This window comes from Wyeomyia smithii, chromosome 2, assembly GCF_029784165.1.
Source record: "Wyeomyia smithii strain HCP4-BCI-WySm-NY-G18 chromosome 2, ASM2978416v1, whole genome shotgun sequence".
In the NCBI taxonomy this organism is placed as follows: domain Eukaryota; kingdom Metazoa; phylum Arthropoda; class Insecta; order Diptera; family Culicidae; genus Wyeomyia; species Wyeomyia smithii.
The window spans coordinates 234216628-234230342 of record NC_073695.1 but is presented as its reverse complement, the minus strand read 5'-3'; the positions used below and the strand labels follow the sequence as shown (position 1 = coordinate 234230342).

General features: G+C 35.6%; 1 protein-coding gene across 9 annotated transcripts in view; it reads right to left on the bottom strand.

Moving 5' to 3' along the window:
- Positions 1 to 13715, bottom strand: part of LOC129721177 (CD151 antigen-like) — a 56329-nt gene that overhangs the window by 21755 nt on the left and 20859 nt on the right. The gene's annotated exons all lie outside the window — the stretch shown is intronic.

Below are 13715 nucleotides of genomic sequence, written 5' to 3'. Positions count from 1 at the left end.
GAAAAATAAAGAATATTGAATCCAAAAAAAATCGAAGCCGCTCATAGTAGTTCTGAACAGCGACGACAGCAGTCCTCCCTTAGCAGCAGCGGGAGCGAGCAGTGGGTACCATCGATAGCGGATAGCGGCCACAACTGTGGCATGGCTGCGAATAAGCGTAGCAGTTTCAGCGGATCTCACCATCGATAGCAGCAGGGCCAGCAGATGCAGTTACAGCGGATACCAATGGCGGCCACAACTGTGGCATGGCTACGGATAGCGTAGCTGTTGCAGCGAGTATATCAGCATCGATAGTAGCAGGGTCAGCTGATGCAACGACACTCCCTTCACTAAAATGCTGTTTCAGTGTGGTAGCGGGAAGCATCAGCAGCAGGCTTGCATGAAGTGAATACATCAGCCAGCAACTTTCTCCAAGGCCTCTGCCATAGTAGACGCGAAAAGCGGCGCGAACCGATTCGCTCGGCCGTAGGTTGATGTACAGCTCTACTGATGGCTGTACATTAACCTACAGCTGAGCGAATCGGTTCGCGTCGCTTTTCGCGTCTATTTATGGCAGAGGCCTAATGGGAAAGTTGTATCAGTTTGTTCAGAAGAATATTAGGGTAGGGAACATATTTTAAGCAGCTTTGGGAACCGCCTGTGTATTCAGACGAAATACTCGAAATGTGTTAGGTAAAACTCAAACTGAAGTATATCAACCTGTTCGCTATCGTTTTCTCTATCAGAACTTGTTTTCAGATTGTAAAACTAAGTTAGCAAACTTTGACAATCGTCAATCAAAGTTACGAATTGAGGGACACTATTCCAATCACCCCGAACCTATTTTAAGCAGTTTCCATCTGTTTTGCAGGCGTTTTTTTTCAGCACCCGAAGTGGCTCCTGAATGGCTGCAATATAGGTCGATTTGTTTCAATTGCAATTGTTCACAGATTTCTTTGTGATTAACGGTTTTACTTATATTCGTAAGGCAGCTAGACAATCAAAGTTTTCGTTTCCATCATTGAAATTGTCAATATTGATCAAAATGCATGAGTTTGAGGCCTGTTTTCTTTGACTGATTAAAATAGGCGCTACTGCTTAAGCCGTTATTACGTTATATTACAGAGATGCGATTGCGTAAATTCGCTTTTGAATTGAACAATTGTTCTTTTGAGAACAAATAACACACTTATTTGAAGAGTTAATAGCTTTTGGTACCAATAGCAGTATAGTGACAGCCTCAGCGGTAGATGCAGATGCAGCCGGTACTTCCCTGAGGCCGATGTGAAGGTAAATGGGAGCAGCATGGCGAAACAGTTCGGGTTATGCTTAGACGCGCGTCATTTTTCGTTGTTGATATTCCCCACATGAAACGACGCGCTTTCGTATGATAGCGGTGGTATTAGCGGTAGATGCATTTGCCAACACTTCCTCCAGTAAAGCCGTGTCTAGTTTTCAATGTGAAAACACCTTTCTCATTGTGTTGACCGTGCGCCTTAGTCCTCACTATCAAGGTAACACAGAGATGTAAGATAACCACTACATCCTATGATAAGTTAAACAATTGTCCTTATAAGAACAACAAATGAATTAATGAAGATTTAATTTTGAATTAGAATACTTCTCTTAGGAAGTTCGGCTATATAGGGATGTAAAATGAAAATCTAAAACTGAAAAAAGTGAGAAAATTTTCAAATGCTAATAAATCGGTTAGTTTTCGATGGATTTCCTTCGTTTTTGCAGCAATCGATTAGAAAATCTTCTAAGATTCCTACCAAATGCATGAAATTGCAATTTTATCATTCGAACTATTGTACAATTGAAAACTCTTAAGCCTTGTCAAAACACAAAATTCGACCTCTGATTGGTCGTTATACCGCGCTTTCCCAAGCACGGTCGGCAGAGTTATGGACCTAGTAAATTGGGAATGCATCATTTGGCCTATATAAGAGCTTCATCAGATAATAAACAAACATTTCATTGGATATTAAATTGAACAACTGAAATTTGAAGAACACAAATGATTATTTGAAGAGTTAATATTTTCTCGTTTTGCGCTTTAATCCAAAGTTAATTATCTTCATCTACATGCATACTCTGACTATTATTACGTGTTTGCGTCGCTTAGTGTTTGGCTACGGTCATGCAGAACGCAAATAACGGCGCGATGCGATTCGGCAAGACGAAATCTGTTGAAATGTATAGCTCTACTTCGCCTTAAAAAGGGCTGTACATTTCACCACGGTAAGGCGAATCGCATCGCGCCGGCATTCGCGTTTTGCATAACCGTAGCCTTTGTTCCGTTCCCGTTTAATGATGTCGTATTAAATGTGCATATTACAATTCGGCAGCACTTCAACTTCTCATTTGCACAAAATTCAAAAATATTCAATGAACTTCATTCAAAATATCAGACAAGAGAAATTACAATACTGCCAATCAACGGTCAACGTTTATTTACTAGAAAAAATAACTGACACGCAAGCAGCCAGGTTATCTTTCTTGTAAAAGTATTCTACTTCAACCTTGCGGTCGGGGCTTTGCATACAACCTTCTTGTGATTTTTTTTTCAAAAAACTTGAAGACAGTTTTGTGTGTGTAATATCTTTCGAACAGTGGACTTCAACAGGTCAATGTAATATAGAAACACTTGTGAAACCAGTTGGTGAATTTGTAGCTAATTTTTGTGTAAGTAAAAAATGATAACCCACGATTATATAAGAACTCAACAGTCGACTTACATGACAGAAGTAAAGAATAATTTAAAGGGTAAAGAAGTTGTTATAGTGTGTGATTCCTCAGAGAACTATTCATTTATTCTTTAAAATACCGTTCAAAAAAGTTATTAGAATAATGGTCAAGCCACCATTCATCCCTTGGTTGTTTTTTTTTTATTTAAAATCTGGAATACTAAAGAAAAAGTCTTTGTATGTTCAAAACAAAATATAACGTAGATGCAGAGTGGCTTTTTTGCGTTTTCTCATGGTAAGGGCCATGCAATTGGTGGCACATTAAAACAAATGGCAAAAAACGCAAGTTTAGCTAGAGAACGTGAATATCCCATTACAAACGCGGAAGAATTGTATGATCGAAACATTTTAACCCTTTTCTTGAGAACCGTTCGCCCAATCGTCTTGTTGTCAAAGAATAAATCGTATAATATTAATTATATGTTTGAATAGGCTTGGAAATGTTTGTAGGAATTAGGAAACGTTTTGTTTCTACAAACTGTGGATTGAGTTGAATTATTTTAATAAATTTAATCTTGTTTCATCAAGCATTGTTTCGCATGGCGTACAGGACTTTGATGTTGTTTTCAGAAATATCACAAGTCCTGGCGGAGTCTACACGAGTAGATTCCGCATTTTATGGTGTCAAAAGTGGGACTACAGAAATAAAGAAAAAAAAAAAAAAATAATACAAAAAAAAATATGGCGTGATCTAGCTCGACAACGAGACGATTAGGACAGATTCGATGGGAAGGAAGCTGAGACGGGTGCTTCATAAAACCTCGGGCATGTCACATTTCATCGGATGAGCGTTATTTGCGGGGTGTTGGACGGTCGGGTGTCGACGGTCGAAGGAGGCGAAGGAGAAGAAGACTTGTCTACATTGGTGTTAGTGAGTAGATGAAGTGATACGCTCGTATAATTTGCGTTTGCAAAATGGGCAGCGAAACAAATCAGAGAGTTTTGATGTGAAAAAAAATCTAACAGTTTACAAAAAAAAAAAAAAATGATGTGGCAAAATATCCTTATTTAGAATTTTCAATTTGATGCTCACAGATCATATGATGCCTCGTGGAACATTCGTTAGTTGGAAAAAGCCTTTTGTACTGAGTGTTATTTACCCGGATTATTAATACTGTGTTTGAAGCAATTTAATTTTAAGTTAACTTAAATTAGTTGAAATTCACTCACTCAACTAATCTCATTTAATCATTGTTGAGCTTAAACTCTGTTTGGAGCATGAGGCAGGGACCTATCAGGTGTTTGATTTTTTTCCATTTCCCATGTACGCGTGAACACTTAACGCCGAAATTTGTCAAAAACAACATTTTTCAATGGCTCGCAAATGTCAATCCAGACGTTTCCGGATGAGATTTAAGCAAGAATGTGTTCGTGATGGTATGAACTTCCATTCCCCGAAGATTATATGATCGGATTCCGCGTTATTTGATAACTTTTTTAGTATTGAAAACGCTCGAAAATACATAAAAATCACTAATCTCGAAAAGTTCTAAAAAGTAGGTATAATTTTTAATTTTGGAATTGCTATCAACCAGTTTGCTAGAATTGAACATGAAGAACTCATATGCCGCAAAATATTGATCAATTGTCATTTTTTTGATGCCTGGCACAAGTTGTTAGTATAAATGAGTCGATTCACAAAAAAAGTTTTAAAATTTGTCAATGTTTACAGCGCTCCCAGCATATTTAAATACCGTTTAACGTTAATCGAGTGATAGCATTTTGTGAAGTATTTATTTAGGCTACAGAAAAAATATAGCGGCACCAAGAAGCTTCAAATTTTTTTTTCTTATTTTGGCCAGTTTGTTGTTCTGAGTGCGACGGCTAGACACGCCCAACCCGTCTTACTTCACCCGTAATCCGACGTATGAATACGATAGCCCAGCAGTCACATGAAAGGAGCAGTTTCTCCCGTTTAGTTCACGAGACACGTCAATATTTTACATAACGAAACTGTATCAATGATCAATGATGGATTGAGAACAGGAGACATACCTAGAGGCCAGCGTAACAGGCCTTTGTAAGTCTTTCTCTTTTAAGAGCATATCGAGGTGGGGGCGGATGTAACAGTAACCCCGTTCTTCCTATATCACCTTAAATCCAAAATAACTCGAAAACCGATACATTCAGAATGTTAACTACCAAGAGCTTTTTGATTTTAAAAGACTGTCGGAATCTTTTAAAATCATCAGAATACAACAATTTTGAAAAATGTTGCAATTTGAATTTTGAAAAATATTACGAGTGTTGTATGCCAAGCCACGACCGCAAGGTTGACGTAGAACTACATAAGGTTGATTGTAAAATTACTTGTATTGAATATGTTTGAAATGTTGTGTAAAAGAGGAGTTGAGGTGCTACCGAATTTTAGTTTGCACATACATCACTGAACAGGAATGAAACAACCAGTATACAACGCAAACAAGTTTTAAATAGTCAGAGTGCATATGGATTAAAATTACGTTTTACTTTTCATTCTAGCACAAAACGAGAAAATATTAAATCTTCAAAAATTTGTTTGTTGTCCTTATAAGGACAATTCTTGTCCAATTTCATATCGGATATACTGTTGATCGCATCTGTGTGCTACCCCTACAGAAGGGATTAAGGCATTTGCATGATAACACCGCTAAAACTGTTTTTACAATGAAAATTTGACGGCCCATATATTTAAAATGCAAGCATTACAAAACGTTTGTATGGCAACTTTTCATTAAAGGAAGTGCCAGCTGGCCCTGCCAATATAGCTGTTGATACCAATTTACTGGGTCTATAATTCTGTCGATCGTGCTTAGAAAGCAATCATACAACGACCAACAAAATGTGCCAACAAAAGGTCGAATTTTGCGTTTTGACAAGGCTTGACAATTTTCAATAGTACAATAGTAGAAGATTTTCACATCGTTTGCTACAAAAACGAAGGAAATCCATCGAAAAGTAACCGATTTATTAGCATTTGAAATTGGACATATTTTTCACTTCCCCGGTTTTAGATTTTCATTTTACATCCCTATGTAGCCGCGTATGTAGCCGAACTTCCTGAGGAACGTAGTTCTACGTCAAAATTTAAATTCCATAAAAATTTGGTTTTTATTCCTCCATCCTGGATTTTTTTGGAAGTTGCGTAATAATTTCAAGTTTCTTTAAAAAAAATTAAAAAATAAATCAATTTTTTTTAATTGAAATTTAGTGTTTATTTTCAAATTTTTTTAGTCGAAAAATTTTTTTTTTGCAGTAAAAATTTTTATGAGAAATTGTTAATTCCCTACTACTCATTTTCAGACAGTTTTTCTATACAACTGAAGGTTTCTGAGTTACCATGCCTTGAATAAAATCTAGGCCAAAACGCATACGCCCGTCTAGAAAATGAAAAAGTTTGAAAAAAGTTTCATTCAAACAAAAAATGGTCGATAGTCGACCATAGGTTATTTCGCTCGATTCTACTCATTATTTTTTTCACCGCAATAATATTTTTCAAAGAACAAAGATACCTAATCGAGAGAGTTGCCTTCTATTACTGAAGAACTTCTTAACTTGATCGAATTGCAGTTTTAAGCCACTCGATTTTGTCAAAATTTAAAACTATGTATTTTTGAGCAAGCAATGCTTGTTTTGGATGAAAGTAACAATTTCAAAACACCAAGAATGACTTTTCCGGTGTAAAAAATTGGTATTAGAAGGTTAACTTGCATTTCGTTCCAATAATTTTTACCTCTAGGTTGATGAACCTTGTTAGAATATTAATATTTGATGCCATCCTGCTCATTTCCAAGCTGTCATTCAGTCAATCATCGGCATAGTGTGAGAACATGTCGCTCAATGTGGACTATCGAATTCCCGTTAAAACTAATCGACGTGAATGAGAATCATATATTTCCGGTTTACGGTGGCAGTGCGAACGGGGAGCAACCCGATAGTAACCAATTATGATGGATACGATTCAGCCGTGCATACTAATAGACTGGATAGAAACTCGCTTGAGTTGGGGACTAATTGATCATTCATTTCAAACACATAAGCTGCGTTTTATCGTTCGAGAATCGTAAATCATGTAGCAACAATTCAATGAGAATTTCGACTTTATCACCATCTGGCGGTGTATCGTCACGTATTTGAACCAGTTCGATTGTAATAACTGCAGCTCGCGCATTCAGACGGTTTTTATAGTCGTAAAAAACCACTTGAGTATTACGTGTGCGTACAAAGACACCAGAATATATTTATTTATGTAATAATATCTATTCAGAATTAGTATTGTGTGTTCTGCCACAAATGGTGACATTTCAACACTATTATATATATATATATATATATATATATATATATATATATATATATATATATATATATATATATATATATATATATATATATATATATATATATATATATATATATATATATATATATATATTGTCTTTCGCAGTTAAGTTAATGTAATTGTAGGAAAATTATTAAACCTACTTGTCAAGAAAAAAAAAAGGAATAAAATAAAACTTAAAATAAACCTAGAACTATCTTACTGACTATAAAGTGAGCTAATCGTTGCAATTGAGGATTGCAACGATTTTTGTCGGAATTTGTTGATAATTTGGCTTGACTTATTTTTTAATGTTTCTACATTAGTGAGCCTATGTAGCTCGTTCGTGCTAAACCAGGGAGGACGCTTCAAAATCATTTTCAAAAGTTTATTCTGAATCCTTTGAAGTGTCTTCTTCCTGGTTGTACAACAACTTGTCCAGATGGAAACTGCATATAACATTGCTGGCCTAAAAATTTGTTTGTAAATTAACAGTTTATTCTTGAGTCAAAGTCTAGAATTCCTGTTGATAAGAGGATATAAACATTTGATATACTTATTGCACTTTGACTGGATATTTTCAATGTGCTCCTTGAAAGTAAGATTCTTATCATAAATTAGCCCTAAGTATTTAACTTGATCAGACCAATTTAAGACCACACCATTCATCTTAATAACGTGGTTATGGATGGGTTTGAGAAATGAAACTCTTGGCTTATGAGGAAAAATAATTAACTGTGTTTTAGAAGCATTTGGGGAAATCTTCTATTTCTGCAAGTATGAAGAAAATACATCTAAACTTTTTTGTAGCCGACTGCATATAACACGAAGGCTTTTTCCTTTTGCGGAAATGCTTGTATCGTCACAAAACAGAGATTTTTCACAACCTGGTGGTAAATCAGGAAGATCAGAAGTAAAAATGTTATATAAGATTGGGCCCAAGATACTCCCCTGAGGCACACCAGCTCTAACAGGCAATCTATTAGATTTACCTTTTAGATAGTTAACCTGAAGAGTGCGGTCATTGTATCATTTTTGTAAGGTAAAGCGGAAAACTGAAATTTGACATTTTAGCTATTCAACCTTTATGCCAAACACTGTCGAATGCCTTTTCTATATCTAGTAGAGCTGCTCCAGTCGAATAGCCTTCAGATTTATTAGTTCGAATCATATTTGTTACTCTAAGTAAGTAAGTAGTGGAATGCCCATGGCGAAAACCAAACTGCTCATTTGCAAAATTGAGTTCTCATTAATATGTGTTATCATTCTATTGAGAATTATTCTTTCGAAAAGTATGCTAATAGAGGAAAGTAAACTAATTGGTCGATAACTTGATGCCTCAGCTGGATTCTTCTCGGGTTTCAAAATTGGAGTGACTTTGGCATTTTTCCATTTCGTAGGAAAATGTGCTAGTGCAAAGCATCTGTTAAAAATTTTTACCAAGAAATTTGAAGAGTTTTCGGGAAGTCTTTTAATAAGGATATAGAAAATACCATCATCTCCTGGTGCTTTCTTGTTTTTGAATTTTTTGAGAATAGTTCGCACCTCATTCAAGTTTGTTTCCAATACCTCTTCAGAAAGAAATTCTTGGGTGGGGATCTGATCATACTTTTGGTTTACTTCATTTTCAATAAGACTTACTACGTTCAAATTGGAGTTATGAACGCTCTCAAACTGCTGAGCAAGTTTTTGAGATTTTTGTTCATTCGTTAGAAAAATGCAATCACCATCTTTAAGGACTGGAATGGGCTTCGAAGGTTTCTTAAGAACCTTCGAAAGTTTCCAGAAAGGTTTTGAATAAGGTTTTAGTTGTTCAACTTCTCTCATGAAATTCTCATTTCGCAAGAGAGTGAATCTATGTTTAATTCCCTTTTGCAATTCTTGAAAAATAATTTTCAAAGCAGGATCACGAGATCTTTGGTATTGACGTCTCCGTATGTTCTTCAAACGTATAAGAAGTTGAAGTTCACTGTCAATAATTGGTGCATTAAATTTCACTCGAGCCTTAGGAACTGATAAATTCCGGGCATTGAGTATTAAGCTGCTAAAATTATCTAATGCTCTGTCAATAACAGCACTATTTTGTAAAATAATATCATCATTCAAATTTTCTTCGATCGTAGAACGATATCTATCCCAAATAGTCTTGTGATAATTTAACACAGATCTAGTGGGATTCAAAATAGTTTCATGGGAAATAGAAAATGTTATGGGAGGATGATCAGAATCAAAGTCAGCATGGGTTAATAAATCACTGCATGAATGACTTTGATTTGTTAGTACCAAATCATTTGTAGATGGATTCCTAATAGAAGAATAATATGTAGGACCATTTGGAAATAAAACTGAATAATATCCAGCCGAGCAATCATTAAATAATATTTTTCCATTGGAATTGCTTTGAGCATTATTCCAGAATCGATGTTTCGCATCAAAATCACCGATGATTAAAAATTTAGATTTATTTCTTGTGAGTTTTTGCAAATCTCCTTTGAAATAATTTTTTCGCTCACCAGTGCATTGAAAAGGCAAATACACTGCGACTATAAATAAAATGCCAATACTTGTTTCAATTTCAATTCCCAAACTCTCGATAACTTTGGTTTCAAGATGGGGTAAAACACGATGTTTTATTCGACGGTGGATAACTATTGCAACTCCACCACCGGCAACATCAATTCTATCAAAGCTATGAACTATATAATTTGGGTTCTTTTTTAGTTTAATATTTGGCTTTAAAAGCGTTTCAGTCACAACTGCACATCGTGGACTGTTAAAAAATTGAAAAATTCATCTTCTTTCGCTTTTAAAGAGCGAGCATTCCAATTTAGAAAATTTACAGCATTATTTAAAATCGTTGCTGAATTTCAATTTCATAACAGTATTAGTTGTAAATTTTATACTTTCTTGAACAGCCTCGTACATCGAGCTACAGTTCAACAAAACGGACATTAGCTGCAGCATGGATTTTTGTAGGTATTCAATCTTTTCTGGAGTTGGACTACCTAAATCAATACTGGCTGGCTTTTCAGCACCAAACACGAATGGTTTGTTACTGTTTGAATTTGAAATATTACCTGTAAGGACACTGGCATAGGAACAGCCTGGTGTTGCCTGAAAAGGATTTTTTGTCTGAAATTTGTTATCTGAATTTAAATTATTACCTACAGACACACTTGCTAATGAAAGTACTGGTGATGCTTGAATAGTATTGAAAGTCTTTTGTATACCCACATTGACAACAGGTTGCTTAGAATTCCTACGTTGTCTGGAAGCAATAATTTTTGACCTTACAGGACAATTAAAGAAATTAGATTTGTGATTTCCTCCACAATTTACACATTTGAAACTAGTAGTGGTCTATTTCACGGGGCAGATATCTTTCGTGTGACCAGTGTCACCACAAATCATACATTTTGCTGCCATATGGCAGTTTCGAGTTCCATGACCATAGGCTTGACAATTCCGACATTGAGTAAGATTATGAATTTCTCCATGTCTCTTGAAATTTTCCCACTTTATTCGCACGTTAAATAAAACACGTGCTTTTTCCAAACATTTCAAATTATTTACTTTGGTACGATCAAAATGTACTAAGTAATTTTCCTGGTGTATTCCAGTTTGATTAATTTTGGCATTTGCCTTTCGTTTCATCAAAATCACTTGGTTGGGAGCAAAACCAAGTGATTCTGACAAACATTCTTTAATTTCTTCAATAGTTTGGTCATTTGAAAGACCTTTCAAAACAGCCTTAAACGGTCTCTCGTTTTTGGCATCAAAAGAATAAAATTTATACAACTTTTCAGTCAAATACTGTAAAAGATGTTTATGGCCATCAAGAGATTCGGCCAAAATACGAATTTCGCCTTGGCGGCCAATTTGAAAATTAACTTTCACATCCGACAGAAATGATGAAAGTTCTGATCGAAATGCTTTTAAATTTGCTACAAATATCACAATAGGTGGAACTTTAACCTTCTTCATAACGGCTTTATGCTCAGTATGAGAAGTTTGGATTTCTTGATCCCCAACGGATGAAAGAATATCATACCTGTTAGTCGAAATTTCAGTGTCACTTGGAGGAGATGCCTCACGTTTCCTTGAAGCCGCATCAAAGCGAGCTTTTTTATTTTTTCCAGGCATAACTGGAAAACTTCACTACACTTTCACTTCACTATAGAATTTAAGTAGAAATATCTCAAACCAAATTTACTCACTAAACACTCGTTAACGTTAAAAACAAATTTATTACTTTGCGTTTCAACAGGTAGTCTTTTAAGAAGATTGCCTGTTGAAAGCGAAAAACAAAATTTCAATATCTCTCGGTAGTCTAAGACTTAGCCTCGAGCTGTTGGTAAAATGCGACCGTACTGTAGGACAGTTCAAGTCGATCTCCACTTGAGTATTATTACTTTCATTCAGATGGCAAGGAATTCGAGCAACCTGAGCAACCATGGAGAGGAGGGTATTAAAAATGGTTTATTCATTATTACCATAACTCTTATCTCAGTAGTTCAGGTTTGAACGAGGCGTTTTTGTGGCCAGATTGCAAAAGATGGTTTAGTGTTAACAAACAGAAACAACAGAGTACGACTGCGATAGGATCGAACAATCAATTGATCACTTGACGCCTACTTAATTTGCGATCTGTCAGTTTGAGCATAAATTGTAATGGAATCTCCATCGATTGTTGTTTCAAAACCTTTGATTCGATCCTATAAAGGTCAGTTTCGAACAAAAGTTTTTACGCATAAAAATTACGTCATTTATCTACAGACTCATTCGTTTCGATAGATCGGTAAATTCAATGTCGTGTTTTTGTTTGGTCTGTGCCTGTGAACGACCCCACGATCATATGTTGCATCGAATTTCGAAAATCTTCCACTCCACGCAGTCCACCGAGTCGAAAGGCGCTAATCAAGCGGAAAGTCCACATCGCCAGGCAGACTAGACTAGATGCAGCTGATTAGCATACGACAAATCCCAGGCCTTTCGTAAATTGATCACCACCACGGCCAGACAGCACCGGAGGCTGATGTGTCCGTCCCCTGCCGATCTACTGATACTAGTTTACAGTGAGCGCTAATGGCGTAATCTAAATTAAATTGGAAATTATTGTCTTGCTGAGTTAATCAATTGAAATTTGATATCAACACCTCGGACTGATATGGTTCGTATTTCTTTTTCACGTTGACGTATTCAATTGAGTTATGTTACACGAACGGACAAACCACGAATGGAGTCATTCGATTCAAATTGGCTTGTAAATTGTTTACAATGAGTTCTCTTAGAAGAAATTCTAAAATTTCAATTCTAGTAAAGTGTGTTTTAATTATAGTTCCAATCTAGAAACTTTGTGATCACGAGAAGAATTTTAATTAGTTTCAATCTATGTATAAATTTCTTCGAGTTCGAGTTTATTTCGTAAGTTTGTGCAAATCAAAAGAGCGCAAGGCTTACATAAACTTTCATATATTGTATACACTTCACTAGTGCTTCGATAGTGATCCTGATAGTTATCGCGATAATTTGCTGGAATGTGCTCTCACAGCTCCGGTGTTTGAGTACGAACAATTCTTCTATCGACAATGTTGTAGTAACACTTAAGAGCACCGATGGAAAAAAATCGCTTCTAGCGACTAATGAATACGTATAAAACAAGCCTATGATGCGGTGACATCGTCGTCAGTGTGCGAGTTATTCTTATTCTTCGCACATTTGCAAACAGACCTCCATGGTAGGTGAATAACGAAGATCACAAAAGAGCACCATATAAAAAAAATCGTTACTGGTGCACTCTCTCCGCCTTCCTTCTTACGATGTACTTTTCATCGTGGGAGCACGCAATATATGTTATTCTCTATGTGCACAGCTGAGAATATAAAGTTAGTCGCGTTATGAACAAGTAATGAACAGAGTTGCCAATGAAATTTTCGATTTAACTGGAAAAAGGCTGAAAAAAAAAACTGGAAAAAACTGGATTCCAAATAAATTAAAAAAAGCAAAAAAATGATTGTGAGAGTGCTTTTCTGTTTTTGGGACTGAATCCAGTGTTAGTTTTTTATACAGCAACTAAAGAGAACTCTTCGCAAAAAATTACTCATTTTAATCAGAACTATTTTGTTTCGGGCTTACATTTTGTTAAAATTATAGACTGAAAAAATTCCTCTAACAGCAGCAAAATTTAAAAATCACGCAATCGATCTGTGAGTTCAAATTTGAATTATTTGTGACTTCGCTAGCTTTTGGTATCTAATTCTTCGAACAATTTTTAAACTACTACTTAAATAAAAAAAATTTTCATGGTCTTGTAAATTCTATTTGTTTGGTTTTATCTCAACCATGTCATGCAGTCTTTAATTTGACCGTTTTTTGTGCGAGAAGATAGAATACTAAGTTAATTTCTAAACGGGCTTCGGTAAAATCATTATAAACACTTCTTAAGTACATATTGAAGCTATTCAAAACTTCGACTGAAGCCCGCCAAATGGCGGTATTGGGCACTAGAGGGTTAAGAATATTTCCGAAAATCAATCGGAGCTTCAGTGAATGAAAAACTGGATAAAACTGGCAAATATCTGAAAAAACTCGAAGATTTTGAGAATAAACTGTTTGACTGGATCACTTGAAAAAAAAAAACTGGAGGAATCCAGTTTAAACTGGAACATTGGCAACCCTGGTAATGA